This window comes from Dermacentor silvarum, chromosome 1 (genome assembly GCF_013339745.2).
Source record: "Dermacentor silvarum isolate Dsil-2018 chromosome 1, BIME_Dsil_1.4, whole genome shotgun sequence".
NCBI classification, from domain to species: domain Eukaryota; kingdom Metazoa; phylum Arthropoda; class Arachnida; order Ixodida; family Ixodidae; genus Dermacentor; species Dermacentor silvarum.
In genome coordinates, this window is record NC_051154.1 from 367,054,046 (window position 1) to 367,067,752 (window position 13,707).

Here is a 13,707-nt window from a genome sequence, read left to right on the forward strand (position 1 = left end):
GTGGCTCAGGCAGCTAAGGCGTTGCGCTGCTGAGCACGCGATCGTGGGATCGAATCCCAGCCGCGGCGGCCGCATTTCGATGGAGGCGAAATGCAAAAACGCCCGTGTGCTTGCGTTGTAGTGCACGTTAAAGAACCTCAGGTGGTCAAAATTATACCGGAGCCCTCCACTACGGCGTGCCTCATAATCAGAACTGGTTTTGGCACGTAAAACCCCAGAAAGAAGAAGAAATGGAAAATTTTCAGCGCCCTACATATAGGACACTGGGCATATATGGGTTATTAAGTTTCCGAGCGGGCTACAACAAACACAAAGAAAAAATGCCAGCACATGCAAGTGCGCTTACGTATCGGTCACCTCCTTACATATCACCAGAACTAATATTTTCGCGTGTTGGGAGGGGTCTGGCCAATGACCGCATAGGGTTAATGCCAGGTCAAGGATGCAGCGGCAAGCACATCTCAAAGGAAGTCTATATACATGCACCAGCACATAACTGCCACTGATGGGTTCTCTCGTAATATATGTGTTCATATGTTGACCTATCACATATTGGCCAATCATCAATCATTTGCATGTGAGTGCATTTGTGTTCTCTCATCACTACGACGTACTGTGTCGCCTCAGTGCCCTTCCACTCTACAGACATGCATCTGCAGTACGCTGCTGAGTAAGGACAGTGCTTTCAAGACACTGTGTGCGCCAATTAAAGCTGCCAACATGTGTGCATGTTTGTATTGCCTGCTCGATAGTAGGTGCACGTACCATCCTGGTGGTTTGCTGGCTTCACCCACCACAGCAGTGGTTCTCTGCGTTTCTTGTGTGCGTTTATGCGGTAAGTTCCCCTCCCATTTGCACTGCCCGTTACCTGGCCTTCCCAACTGTGCGTGTGTGAGTGCGATGGGTTTCTCATTTACTGTAGTAGCACAGAAGCACTTTTCAAGATGGGGATAAATGCAAAGGAGGCACAGCACACTCTTGTAGAAGCTCCCACTGCAATCTTATAGCATATTCGGGTGGTTGTTTTGAGAATTCTTTGGCCGTCTTACGGAAGTGGTCAACAACAGCTTCAAAGCAGTATTATGAGAATAAGCGGTATGGCAGTGAAAACCTGCCTTCATTATCATCTGTGGAGCTTGCTTATTCAAGCAGTAGCGCTTTGCTGCCTATCTAAATTACCTTTGTAGCGCTGCCAGAGCGCTCTAAAACGACCACGCGAATATGCCATTTGTTTGTGACTAACTACAAAGTTTTCATCGTATCTGCACTGACACAAAAACGCAAAATGGGCTTGCAAGGAAGCAGTTCCCCTCATAAGAGAAAACTAAGAATGCAAAAGAGTGCATCTCAGTCTAGCAAGATTGCAGAAAACATGTTTCCTAAGGTAAGCACTGATGACCTAAGCATATGTACTTCAAAGGCTTCCCTTGGTCTTAACTTCAGGTATCTAACCAGTTGTGTACGTCCCACAGTGGATGAATTAACAAATCCCAACTGCATCAAGTCCAAAATGACAGCTTGTCACCAGTGTATAAAATTACGTAAAATCTTCCTCATCCACATCAGGCAAAAGCTCTGCTCTACCAATCATGTCATCTTCATCGGGATCTCCTGTGAGAAGAGCACCAGTAACTGCGAAGCCTTTCTGCACTGCATCGTGGCTTCTTGCTTGCAAATGACGCCAAGCTGTAGCAATGCACTCCAGCATTTCCTGGACTGGTGGTATGCTTCTAGAGGAGCCCCTGTCGACTGACATCTTGTTGACAAGGGCCTGAAACTTTCTTCGCAACCAAACAACAACAGGATGAGTCTGTGAGGAGCAAGCCGGTGGTGTTATGGCCACCTTGATGTCACTACCAGCTGAAGCAGCAAACTGCTTGTGCTGCTCAAAATAATTCAAAATAAGGAAGCTCGGCAATGGCACAAACCGGCCCCAGACACGCTCTGCCCAGTATTCAACAGTGTTTCGATCAACTTCCTGGCAAAGGACAAATATGCCATATACTTCCGAGACACTGCTTGAAGCTTTAACCACAGCGAGAGGTGGAAGACACCGCCGTCGGATAGACAGGCCAGAAACACAATAGCCTGCGACTGTTCAAAACCACAGTGGCGAACAAGCAGCGAACCTGTGCCTCTACCGCCACCTGCACCAGATGAGAAATACAGAGGCACTTCATCCATGGCACCGATAGCTGCACTGGTCACTCCCCACTGCTCCTGTAACCTCTTAACTTCCAGCCGGAAAGAGGGTATCTTCTCCTCGAGAACTGCTGGCAGAGGGGTGTCCAAGGTAGGCATCTTCTGCAAGAGTGCCTGATGCCTCTTGCAAAATCGAATGGGCCAACCTGCAGAGCACTTGAAACCTGCTCTTGTCTGAGATAAAGTCGCTATAGCTTGCCTCTGGACCGCATTGTAACACTGCGATATTGCTCTAGTTGCGCCAAGACCCCAGTGGAGAATTTCATCATCTTTTTCGTATCGCAGCAGTATGCCAAAACGTCGAGACCATCTCGAGTACCAGCCAATATTGCATTTCATTGCGGTGTCGCCATACTTGCGGTAAGTCTCTTACGCTTTGGCACAGACTTCGTTAGGTCCTGGCTTGAAGCCACTGCTTCTGCATTGCTGGTACACTGATAAACCCCCTTTTCAACCTCCAAAGCCTTCTTACGTTTTGAGACCTCTTTTTTCGCACTTTGCCGTCTTTGATCATAGCCTGAAGCTTATCCTGAGATTTTCTGTGGTCTGACAGACTGTTTCGGTCAATCTGGAAGTCCTTTGAGGCCTCACTAAACTTTAACCTTTCAGCTACCTTTACAATTTCTAGCTTGACAGCGGGAGGAAATGCAATGCGGAATTATTTCCCCGAGCTGGACTGCAGCTCGGGAAGGTCTTCAATCATTTGCTGCATTTTGAGTCGCTTCTTGTGCCACACATTTCAACCACCGGCAGTTTGTTTTAACTTAGTCTTCTCCAAAGTATCGAATGATTTCTTTGACCTTGTCCTTGACCTGAGCAGCATCTAGCTTTGCATTTGTTGCATTACAATCAGTAAGCCAGGTTACAAACATCTGCTCTGCAGGAGAAATGGTGGCTGTCTCTGTGCTTTTAACGAGGCTGCCCTTCTCATGTGGGAAAAGCCACTCCAGCTTCTCTCGATCCCGGCACCATTCAGCCACCGTTGAATGGTGAACCCCAAAGTGCTCAGCAGTCTTCTTAAAGGTTGACTGCAAGGCATACCTAACGACCTGGAGCTTAAAGTCTGGAAGGTATCATTCATTTTTCTTCTTCTGTGCTGCAGCAGCAGCACTGCTGCTGTTGCCGTTACTACTCTCTGCAGCAGGAGGAGCTGATGATGACTGTCCGTAGTGTGTAGGGTTGGTTAGACACTTTTAAGTTACATGCAGGCGTCATGCTCTGGTCGTAGTTGACATAGCTGTCATAAAACGGAGGAGCAACAGGTTGCCTGTTGTCGTTCTTTTGTGTTTTGTTACCTCTCATGTGAGCCTGGTCCATCCAGTATGAGCCATAAAACATGTGACTATTCTGGACAGGCGGCGTCGTCATTTGATGAAGTTGGTAGAATGGCCGCGAGAGGCGCTGGGAGTCCAATCTCATGTCTGGGGTTGGATATGGTGGACCTGCGTGCTGTCCATGCTGCTGCGATTGGCCACACAATGGAGTATAATGGGGATTACAGGGTGTCGCGCCATGACCACTACTTCTGTCCAGGGCAGGTGGCAACAGATGTGGGCTTAGCTGCTGCGAGGCGTGAACCATTCGTCGAGGTGGTTGCGGTGACATAGTTATCGCAGTATTCACTATATTTATCGTGGTAGTTGGACTGATGTAGTTACAGGATGCATGTGATGAGATGGCACCACTGCAGAATGCACCGATTGACTTGATGTAATGGTACAGTCTACATGTGTGTCAGCAACAGCATGAGGTTCAGAGGCAGGTCGCTCGTGAACTGGTCTGTCTGGCATGGCTGTATGAAGAACCGGGTGATATGCTGCCATGGTTTGGGGCTCGGCAGACATGGTAATAGCAGCACCATGCTGGTCTATGCCAACTTCTTGGTCCGTTGCAGCAGGGCTGTTGATGCTTTTCGTGGCTTTGTTCTTCAGCGGGAGCTAAAGCTGCATCCGCTTTCTCACTAGTCACATCTTGGCTCTAAGTGTGACCTCGCATAATAAAGAACGCACGCATTATATGCACTGTCTCAGCCTCAACATGAGTTTGGAGGATAACAGTGAAAAGAAGAGAAACTTCTCGAAGTCCGATGGTACATACAATTGTAGGCCTGCACAGAAATAACAAGTGACTGAACAAAATAGGAAAATTTGGAATTTGCAGCAGATGGTAGACTCACATGTGAAGTTGTGCTCGATTCATCTTCAACATCAACGTCCTCTTCATCAACAGAGAGGTCCTGTGGATTCATCTGCTCACAGTGCCTCTTCCATACTCTGTGCCAACCGTCGCCTGCTCTGAACTCAGGATGACCATGTTTCTGGAACAGACGCTGAGTGCGAGTGCAAACTATAGCCTTGGTGAGCATTTTACCTGCAAATTAGGAACAAGGTAGCAAAAATTAACAAGCAATACAATAATAGGTGCGTCCTGGTAGCTGCAGTACCTTTCTTTTGCATTTTCATGTACCAAGCCCACAGCTCTAGCTCAATCTCACTGGCACCCCTAAATCTCGTTTGCCTTTGCCTCGTTGCTGGTGGAGGTGCAGGAGACGGCGGTGGAAATGCGGGTGGTGGTGATGGAGGTGCTGCCGGGGAAGTCTCTTTTGCTGACAGCTTCTCACGAAAGAATATTGCGAGCAATTGCGCTATGTGACCTCGGTATCACAGATGAAAGAGCCACAAACGACACACAGACAGGGTAATCCAAGCCAAAAGTACACAGAAATGGAATCTTTATAGTCATGAAATAAAAAATTATTTTTCACTCTCTTTTTTCCCTCCTTGCAAGGAGTAGGTTTGCTACGCATGTCTCAACAAAAAATAAGCTGGCAAGGGAGAGAGGAGGTTAAGAGGGAAAGGAGTCGACAGGTGGGGCCACCAGATATACCATTAAAAGAAGAAAAGTGCAATAAATTTTGTCAAAAGCAAAAACACCCCCAACACATTTCTGATAATTCAATTTAACTAGAACAACATATGAACTTTTTCTAATCTGTGTATGTCAATAGAGGGTACTGCAAGACAGAAAGTAGTAGCTGCTGCACCTTTATAGAATTTCATTTGTTGAATTCACTCTGTTTACACTAACCATTCTGTCTACTTAAGAGCTGTCGTCACAACACAGTTTACTAGTCACTCATTGAGTGAGAGCCAGAAAACTGGCCATGTGCAGTGCTAAGAGCACTGTATGAAATGTGAATGTAATTACCCCACTTGCCCACACCTTGCCATCTTCCACACCTTGCCATCTTCCTTTGAACATAGGGATATGACATACATGTAAAAACTGAATCTTTGCACAGGCTTGCAACGCAGTTTGTAATCGAGAGGTGCGCTGAAATAACTGCCTATACCGACTCCTATGACTTGCAAGCTATGCAGCAATTCAGCTGTGTTGTACCTCTCGAGTACCAGTAGATCATGACCCCAGCACTCCTTTTGTCTGTTTCTTCCTTTTTATTTTTCTAAGGGTTTGGTGTTACCACATAAATGTAAATATTATATTACTACTTTTTTAAGCATGTGAACTAGTTAATTCACTAGTGGTAATGTTTGCGAGGCAATGTGAGGACAGCAAAATTATCTGCAGAGGTATGACTGACGATGCCACACGGAGAAACGATGATGGAGTATTGGCTTGCTGTGTTAACAAGAAGCTTTGAAAGAACGAAATTTTAAGTGGCAGCACCATGGAGATTCCATGTTCAGAAAAGATTGTCCCATGAGACCCCCGTGATGAAGCACAACGTGTGTCATTCTGCTGTGCTAGCAATAAAATACATTGCATGAGTTGTCGGAGATTAGCAGCAGACAACGAAGAAAGAGAATGGAACGTGGGCTGCTGCCTCCGCGCCTGGCGCCAAGAAGTGCGCGCACCGCTATCATCATCATAAAACCTTTTGTGTTCGTCTCTCGCCATTAAAGGCTTCGATGAGTGTATCGCGGCTCTGTCTTTTCTGGCGACATGAACGAGTTGCCGGCGGTCCGCAACATATGGTGCCAAAACCCACGGGACAACGAGCGGATCCCAACGACGTGGACAACGAGCGCCGGCGCCGACGAGTTTCTTTTAGAAACTGAAGCCGGAGCAATCTGATCCTCATCGGAACCGCACCCAGGGAAGCAACGCGCGGAACCGGCTACCTTACGAGCAAGTAATCCGCCATCCTAACGAAATATGGACCGCCTGAAAGCGAAACGCTCTGCTAGACGAACCTAATCAACGAAAATCATTAATGAGGCGACGACGCTGCTGGAGAGCGGCTGCAACGACCGCACGGCATTCAGCAAGGTTATCGACAAACTCGTCGCCAGCCGTGACGAGCTTCAGAAGATCAATGCCGAGCTTGAGGACGTGATTCCTGTCGATGATCTTGAAAGAGAGTACGAGTCCGCAGCGCATTATGACGACCAGACGCTTGAGACCCTGACACGCCTCCGGGCCCGACTCGAAGATCTCAACGTCAGCAGCACGGTGCTGACTCCTCCCTCGACGACACTCACTACGCCACCTGCCCCGACGACAGTTGCGTCACAGAGCTTCGGACCTCGTCTGCCAACACTGACCATCAAGCCTTTCCATGGGGACGTGAGTCAATGGACGTCGTTTTGGGAGCAATTCAATGGCGCGGTCCACGCGAATACAACTCTGTGCACGACGGATAGATTCCACTACCTCCGCAACTACCTGGTAGGGGAAGCAGCAGCTGCCATTGCCGGACTACCAACGACTGGAGCGTGTATGAGAGTGCCATCGATCTGCTAAAGCAGAGGTTCGGGGACAGGAGCCGGATTGTACAGCATCACTTCAGAGCGCTCCGCGAAATGCAGCCCGTGACGTCTCCATTGGATACGAGGGAGTTGCGCAGGCTGTACGATGGAGTCCAGCTGAATGTCTGCTGCCTCAACGTCCTAGAAGTTCCAACCAGCAGTTTTGCGGCGATGCTCTACGACATTCTGCTTCAATCCCTGCCACAAGAAATCGTCGTCGCGTTCCACCGCCATAACCGTCTCCAGGATGACGCACAAGGCACGACACCCTCTGCTTCAGGGGAGGCAACCACAACGTCTTGCAAGAAACTCGAGCAGCTCTTGCGATATACACAGATAGAGCTCGAAACAAGAGAGCAGTGTGCTCCATCGACGTCCTCCTTCAAAGGCGGCGGGTCCCATAGAAAGCATGTGCCATCCTCATCAGTCCTGCATGCATCGGAAGAATCGAAACAAATCCGCAACGAATGTTTCTTTTGCAAATCTACAAGACATGCAAGTAGTAAGTGGTTCTTGAGGAAAGGGAAAGGTTGGCGCTAAGACATGCAACCGAGGTCTGCAGCGCTTCCTTGACCATATCAGAGAAAAAGAACCGGCTGGCTAAAGCTATGCGGTGCTACCGATGTACTATAAAAGGCTACCGTGCAAACGAGTGCCGGCGGAAGTTGGTGTGCGCGGCCTGCAAAGGCAGGCATGCTTCAACGATGTGCGACCCAGCTTTTCGAGCGACAAGGGGCGAGAAGCCACATAACGTCGTATTTGATGCTACCAAGCCAATGAAGGCAGAGAGTCCACGGTCGACTGCCGTTACAAGCTGTCAACTTGACGAGACCATTAATTTACAGACTTTTCGTTCTTGGATCGTCGGTTCCAACGAGACATCCTATATCAGAGGCATCTTCGACGGAGGAAGTCAACGCACGTTCTTTAAGGAAGACCTGGTGGCGCGATTGGGACTAAAAATCATTAGAGAGACATGCCTAGCGGTGAACACGTTTGCGTCAGACGCTCCTCCTCGTGTGAGAAAATGCAATGTCGTCTAACTTCGTCTACGTAGTCAATTTGATGACAGCGAGCACATCATTGAAGCGATAGCCATGCCAGTAACTTGCCACGACATCCCAGCCACGGGTATGGAATGTTTCTTCGCAGCCAAATTACGCGAGCAAGGTTACCGGCTGGCGGACGATCAAACTGTGCCTCGAGGATGCGGCGAGAAAGGCATTAGCCTACTCAAAGGATCTGATCAGCTTTGGAACATCTTGAGCGGCGACATCATACGCAGCACGGAAGTGCAAGGATTGGTCGCGGTCAAGACTAATCTCGGCTGGACACTACAAGGTCCTACCATGAAAACGCGTTTCATAAACGGAACATCCGAAGTGATGATCTGCGTCCTCCGAGTGCAAGCTGGAGAAGTTAAAGGATCAGACCGAAGCACACTGGAGTCTTTTTGGTCGTTGGATGCTATGGGAATTGCGCCAAACGAAGCAACTCATGCGCACGCAGACACGTTGTCTGTTTTCCAACGTAAACTTGTAAAGATTGGAAAGCGGTACCAAGTAGCCGTGCCGTGTAAGGAACCGGATATTGAGCTGCTACACGACAATTACAGCGTCGCACTCAACCGTTTACGAAATATGGTTAAGCGCATCTCGAAGCCCGAAGGATTGCTTGAGAGATACGATACGGCGATTCGTCAGTACATTGTTTCCGGCCATGCTGAAGTTGTACTTGACAATGAATCGATAGATCGCCCTGCAAACTATATGCCACATAGGAAGGTTATTCGTGAGGACTCACTCACAACCAAGCTCCGCGTGGTTTTTGATGCGTCCTCTCACGCCAAAGGAGAGATATCTCTGAACAGCTGCCTCGAAACTGGCCCGAACGTGAATCCGGACTTACTGCAGGTTCTCCTTCGCTTCAGATGGTACCTAGTGCCTGTGACAGCAGACATCGAGAAGGGGTTTCTGCAAATAGAGATACGAAAAGAGGACCATGACCTGTTCAGATTCCTGTGGTTTGACAAAAGTCCTGCTGTTCCTTTCACGGAAGAAGCGGCGAGGAGTTTGTTGCTGGAAAGGCAAGATCTGCCCAGTAAATCATGGGTAGCACAACTACACCCATTTCTCGACGAGAACGGGCTTCTACGTGTCGGAGGAAGACTACAGAACCTCACAGACAGCCGAGACGTGAAGCATCTATTGCTACTTCCAAGTCGACATGGTTTCACCGAGCTGGTATTTGCGGATGCCCATCGTCGAGTCATGCATGGAGGAGTAACGGCGATAATACACAACGTACGCGAACGATTCTGGGTCCCAAGAGCACGACAAGCGGCAAAGAAAGCGATCAACCGATGCCTTCTATGCGTCCGCTTTCGCACGAAACCCACTGTGACGCCGTACCCGCCACTGCCAGTCTGCCGGGTCGAAAAGACTAAACCTTTCAACACTACAGGACTTGATTTTGCCGGACCATTGTATGCGAAGTCATCCGAGAGCTCCTACAGGAAAATGTACATCGTACTTTTCACATGTGCAGTAACAAGAGCATTGCATTTGGAACTGGTCTCGGATATGTCTTCACCGGCGTTCCTGTTGGCATTCCGGCGTTTCATTGCAAGAAGGGGACTCCCAAGTACCATTTACTTCGACAATGCCTTAACCTTTAAGAGAACGTCGCGGGAGCTACAAAAAATAATGAAAGTACTACGACAAGACGACTTCCAGGCTTACATTGCGAACCAAAGAATTCAGTGGAAGTTCATCGTAGAAGCGGCCCCATGGTGGGGAGGCTGGTGGGAACGGTTAGTCGGAACTGTAAAAATGGCACTCCGCAAAGTTTTAGGTCGAAGTTGTCTGTGCGCAGAAGAACTTTCAACTATTATTACTGAGGTTGAAGCGGTGCTCAATTCACGCCCTCTAACATATTCTGATAATCAGGCAGGCGAGCCTGTAGCCCTCACGCCAGCGCATTTCCTAGTTGGCCAGCAACTTACGACTTTACCAGAAGAAAAGACATTGTCAGACCGAGTAACCCGCTACGATGGCAACGACTATCCGTGACGTTTTCAACATCGACAAAAAATCATGAATGACTTCTGGAAGCGATGGAAACATGAATATTTGCTGCGACTACCATCGGCTCATCGCTCACCCACGCATCACTCAAGAAATTTAAAGGTCGGCGACATCGTAACAGTCGACATTCCCAACACGCCCAAGTTATTCTGGCCTCTAGCCCGGGTTCAAGAGGTATACCCAGGCACCGACGGATTTGTGCGCGCCTGTTTAATTCGATTACAGGGAGGCAAAGTCTTCAAGAGGCTAGTGCAGAAGCTACATCGTCTAGAACTAGATGTTACCACATTTGAGACCCCGGAGGATGTCGGAGATTAGCAGCAGACAACGAAGAAAGAGAATGGAACGTGGGCTGCTGCCTCCGCGCCTGGCGCCAAGAAGTGCGCGCCCCGCTATCATCATCATAAAACCTTTTGTGTTCGTCTCTCGCCATTAAAGGCTTCGTTGAGTGTATCGTGGCTCTGTCTTTTCTGGCGACGTGAATTAGTTGCCGGCGTTCCGCAACATGAGTATTTAATCTATAATATTCAACAATGGCCATTTAAACTAGTAACGTACTAAACAACTCTTGTGACAAAACACTGTGCATAAAATTACAACGGAGAAAAAAATCTGACCTTCACATATGGTGTGAAACATGTCATTTCCGGAGGCAACGGCAGCAGAGTTACCTCCTTTAGCTCCTAATGTAGGAAAAAAATAAAGGAAGATTAAAAAATGGTACACCTATCCACAAAAATCTACTGACGACTTTGCAAACACTTTTCTGTAGCTGGTGCAATTGTTTTGCTATATTGGAGCCTTCTCATACGCTCCACTGTACCTGAGCTTCGTACAGAGATCTGGGATTTTTCGTTGAAATTATAAAATAAAGAGAGAGAGAAATGGGCAAGAACATTCTCATAAGAGCATATGCTAAGGTTGAGCTTAGTCAAAAAGCCCAGACGAAGTACCCACAAGACGTTTTGTCGATCTGAGCCCTTCCTAGCTGAATGCCAATGTGGAGCCTGTGAAACACGACATGACAAAAGAAAATACGGATTACTGGCTTAGACAAACCACGCAAAGGATTTCATACGAGGAAGTGTATGCAGGGTAACTTTTTTATAACTATTGATAATTACGTTTTAAAGCAAATCCTGGGCTCCAACGCAGGCGGAGCTGCTGGCTGTATTTTGATTGACATTTGACACCAACTACGCCACCGCATGCTGCTGTCGACCTTAACTGTCGTCACGCGAAAACCGTTGCAGGACTACCCAGCAACAGGTTCCCTCTACATAGCAATCTTCATGCTACTCAAACAATTGTAATGTATCGTCCAAAATAATGGCAAATTACAGTACACGGCCTGGATATTATGTACTAAAATGTGTGCTAAAGGGCACCAAGATGTATGGGGGACCACAGAGGGCGCAGTTGAGATATTTCAGTCGGGCCAATGTTTATGTCACGACATGCTAAGCTGAAAGCATGGAGGGGCTTTCCTCAATTGAACAATTGCTCTTTAGTGTACAAGTGAAGCTTAACTAGACAACATAATTTTGGCAACACGATAACATCTATAATTGTGCCCCACTTAAAAACAAAGTTGGACTCAACAGACAGACAATGAACTTTTGTTGAGGTCCTGAGGGACTAGCCGGCGGAGACCCGCTGGGGCCCCCGGCTCACCGCTGGCTGCTCCCATGTCGGAATCGGGAGGCCAAGCCTCTCCGCTCTTTCACGGGCCCTCTGGACGGCCATGGACTGGAGCTTGAGTTCCGTGAGCTTGGCCTCGTCCCAGTCCTGTTCGCTGGTGAGTGACGTATCCCGTAACGCAGGACACTACCAGAGCATATGTGCTAGAGCGACTGAATGTTTTCTTTTACTCGGATACCTTCTGTAAGGCCTTCCTTCATTATTAGCGTGCTGCTTGCATGAACTTAGCATTATTGCGTAGACAATCTACATTACGATGTCTTTGTATTTGATTAACTCAAATGATTGAACTTAAACATGCGAATGATTTCCTTACACAGGTCCCTGCAAACTTTTAACCCCGTACCCTTTGCCCAGTGCCATAGTTTTCAAGTTCTTCACATCTTTTCTCTGGCCATTTCCTTGTTTTTATGTTAGTGTCACAGGGTCTATAGCACCTAAAAAGGGGAGTGATTCTATTTCAAGACGAAGTTTGCGCAACAAGTGCTCACCTTTGACCCACTTAAGCGGGAAGTTTCTTTTAACAGCACTCCGAATCGTTCACACCACCGCTGTGCCCACTGCAAGCCAACCTTTGTTTGTGTCGTCCATCTTCAGCAACTCAGCCCTGAACATCAGATCGGACACACTTAATTCATGGCCTGCGAGTACATCTCTTCCGACACCAACAAACACGTCCGTCTCCCACTGCAGAATGTTTCCATAGTTTAGTTTCCTGGTTATTTTCAGCTTCCCTTTTATCTAATGTTCCATAAGACGTTCGTCCAACGAAAGACGCTTGCTGGCTTCTTTGACACTTTTTTCTTGTGCCACCCCAAAGGAGAACAACTTGAAAGAGGCCGGAAATGGGTCAGGAATTCTGTAGGTGTTTCTTACTTCGGGCTTTGGGGCTGGGGGTGCTACGTTCTGGCCAGTTTTCATCCAGTGCTTGACTTTGTGTACTGGCACTGTGAACTTCTTTGCTGCTTGATCAACCGTGTTTGCTCGAGCACAGGAGACGATCTGTTTCTTCAGGCCTTTCGGTGTGTGGCTTCTCTCGTAACTCTTGGATGCGGATGAGGTTCGGGTTTTAGATTTTGTGCTTTTCCGGGAGTAAGTTGAGGAGTTTCCAAGAAGAAACTCGCTTTTTTCTACGTTTCTTTGCTCTGGCTGCCCTGGGTGAGAAATTCTCATTGTCCGCACGTTCTACGTAAGCTCCCTCGCTGCCACTCTTTTTAATCTTGAGCTTAACGAGCAGCCTTTTTTGACCTTGAGAATATTTCTGCCCAGCTTGTGAATTGTTTGATGAGGCACTTCTTGGCGTAGGAGTAAAGTCAATGTCGAGTATGTCACTCGGCAGGTCATCGTCAGAGTCGTCTCCGCTGCCTTCATGTTTTAGCGGTACAGCTTGTTTGCACCTTGGTCGAGTTGGCAACGTCGATTCCGACATCGCCTCAATTTTTTTCTTCTTTCTCTTAGGTCGTGATCATCTGCCCATTGCCTCAAACATGAAAAGGAACGAGCTGACACTCGCCGCACACTTGCGCAGCGAGTGTCAGCGAGTGTCATATATATATATATATATATATATATATATATATAATTACCTGTTTATATATAATATTAAATTATATTAATTATAATTATATATAATTGCCTGTTTTGTCGCAGAATAAGTCAAGTTATTCCAAAGTATGTAAATAGTAGCGACTATTTGTTAATCACAATGGAAAATTGGGGATCACAAAAAGACGGGTGCCGCATTTCTCATCATACAATAAGCAGGCGATAAAGTGTTATTTAATTAAATTGGAATAAAAAAATCACAGTAGGCACAAAGTCATTAAACTAGGCTCGTCTCAATGGTACCCGTGTTAGAAGTGTGTCGAACGGCTGGACTCGGTAGCTGTGCCACAACGATGACGACTATGAGGGCCGGGCTTAAAAGAACGCGACCCGCGCTCAACACT

At 47.6% G+C, this 13,707-nt stretch overlaps 1 pseudogene; it reads right to left on the reverse strand.

Annotated features, from left to right (window-relative positions):
* Positions 1–1,537: 1,537 nt before the first annotated feature.
* On the reverse strand, positions 1,538–13,209 carry LOC119445278 (uncharacterized; annotated as a pseudogene).
* Between the last annotated feature and the right edge of the window lie 498 nt (positions 13,210–13,707).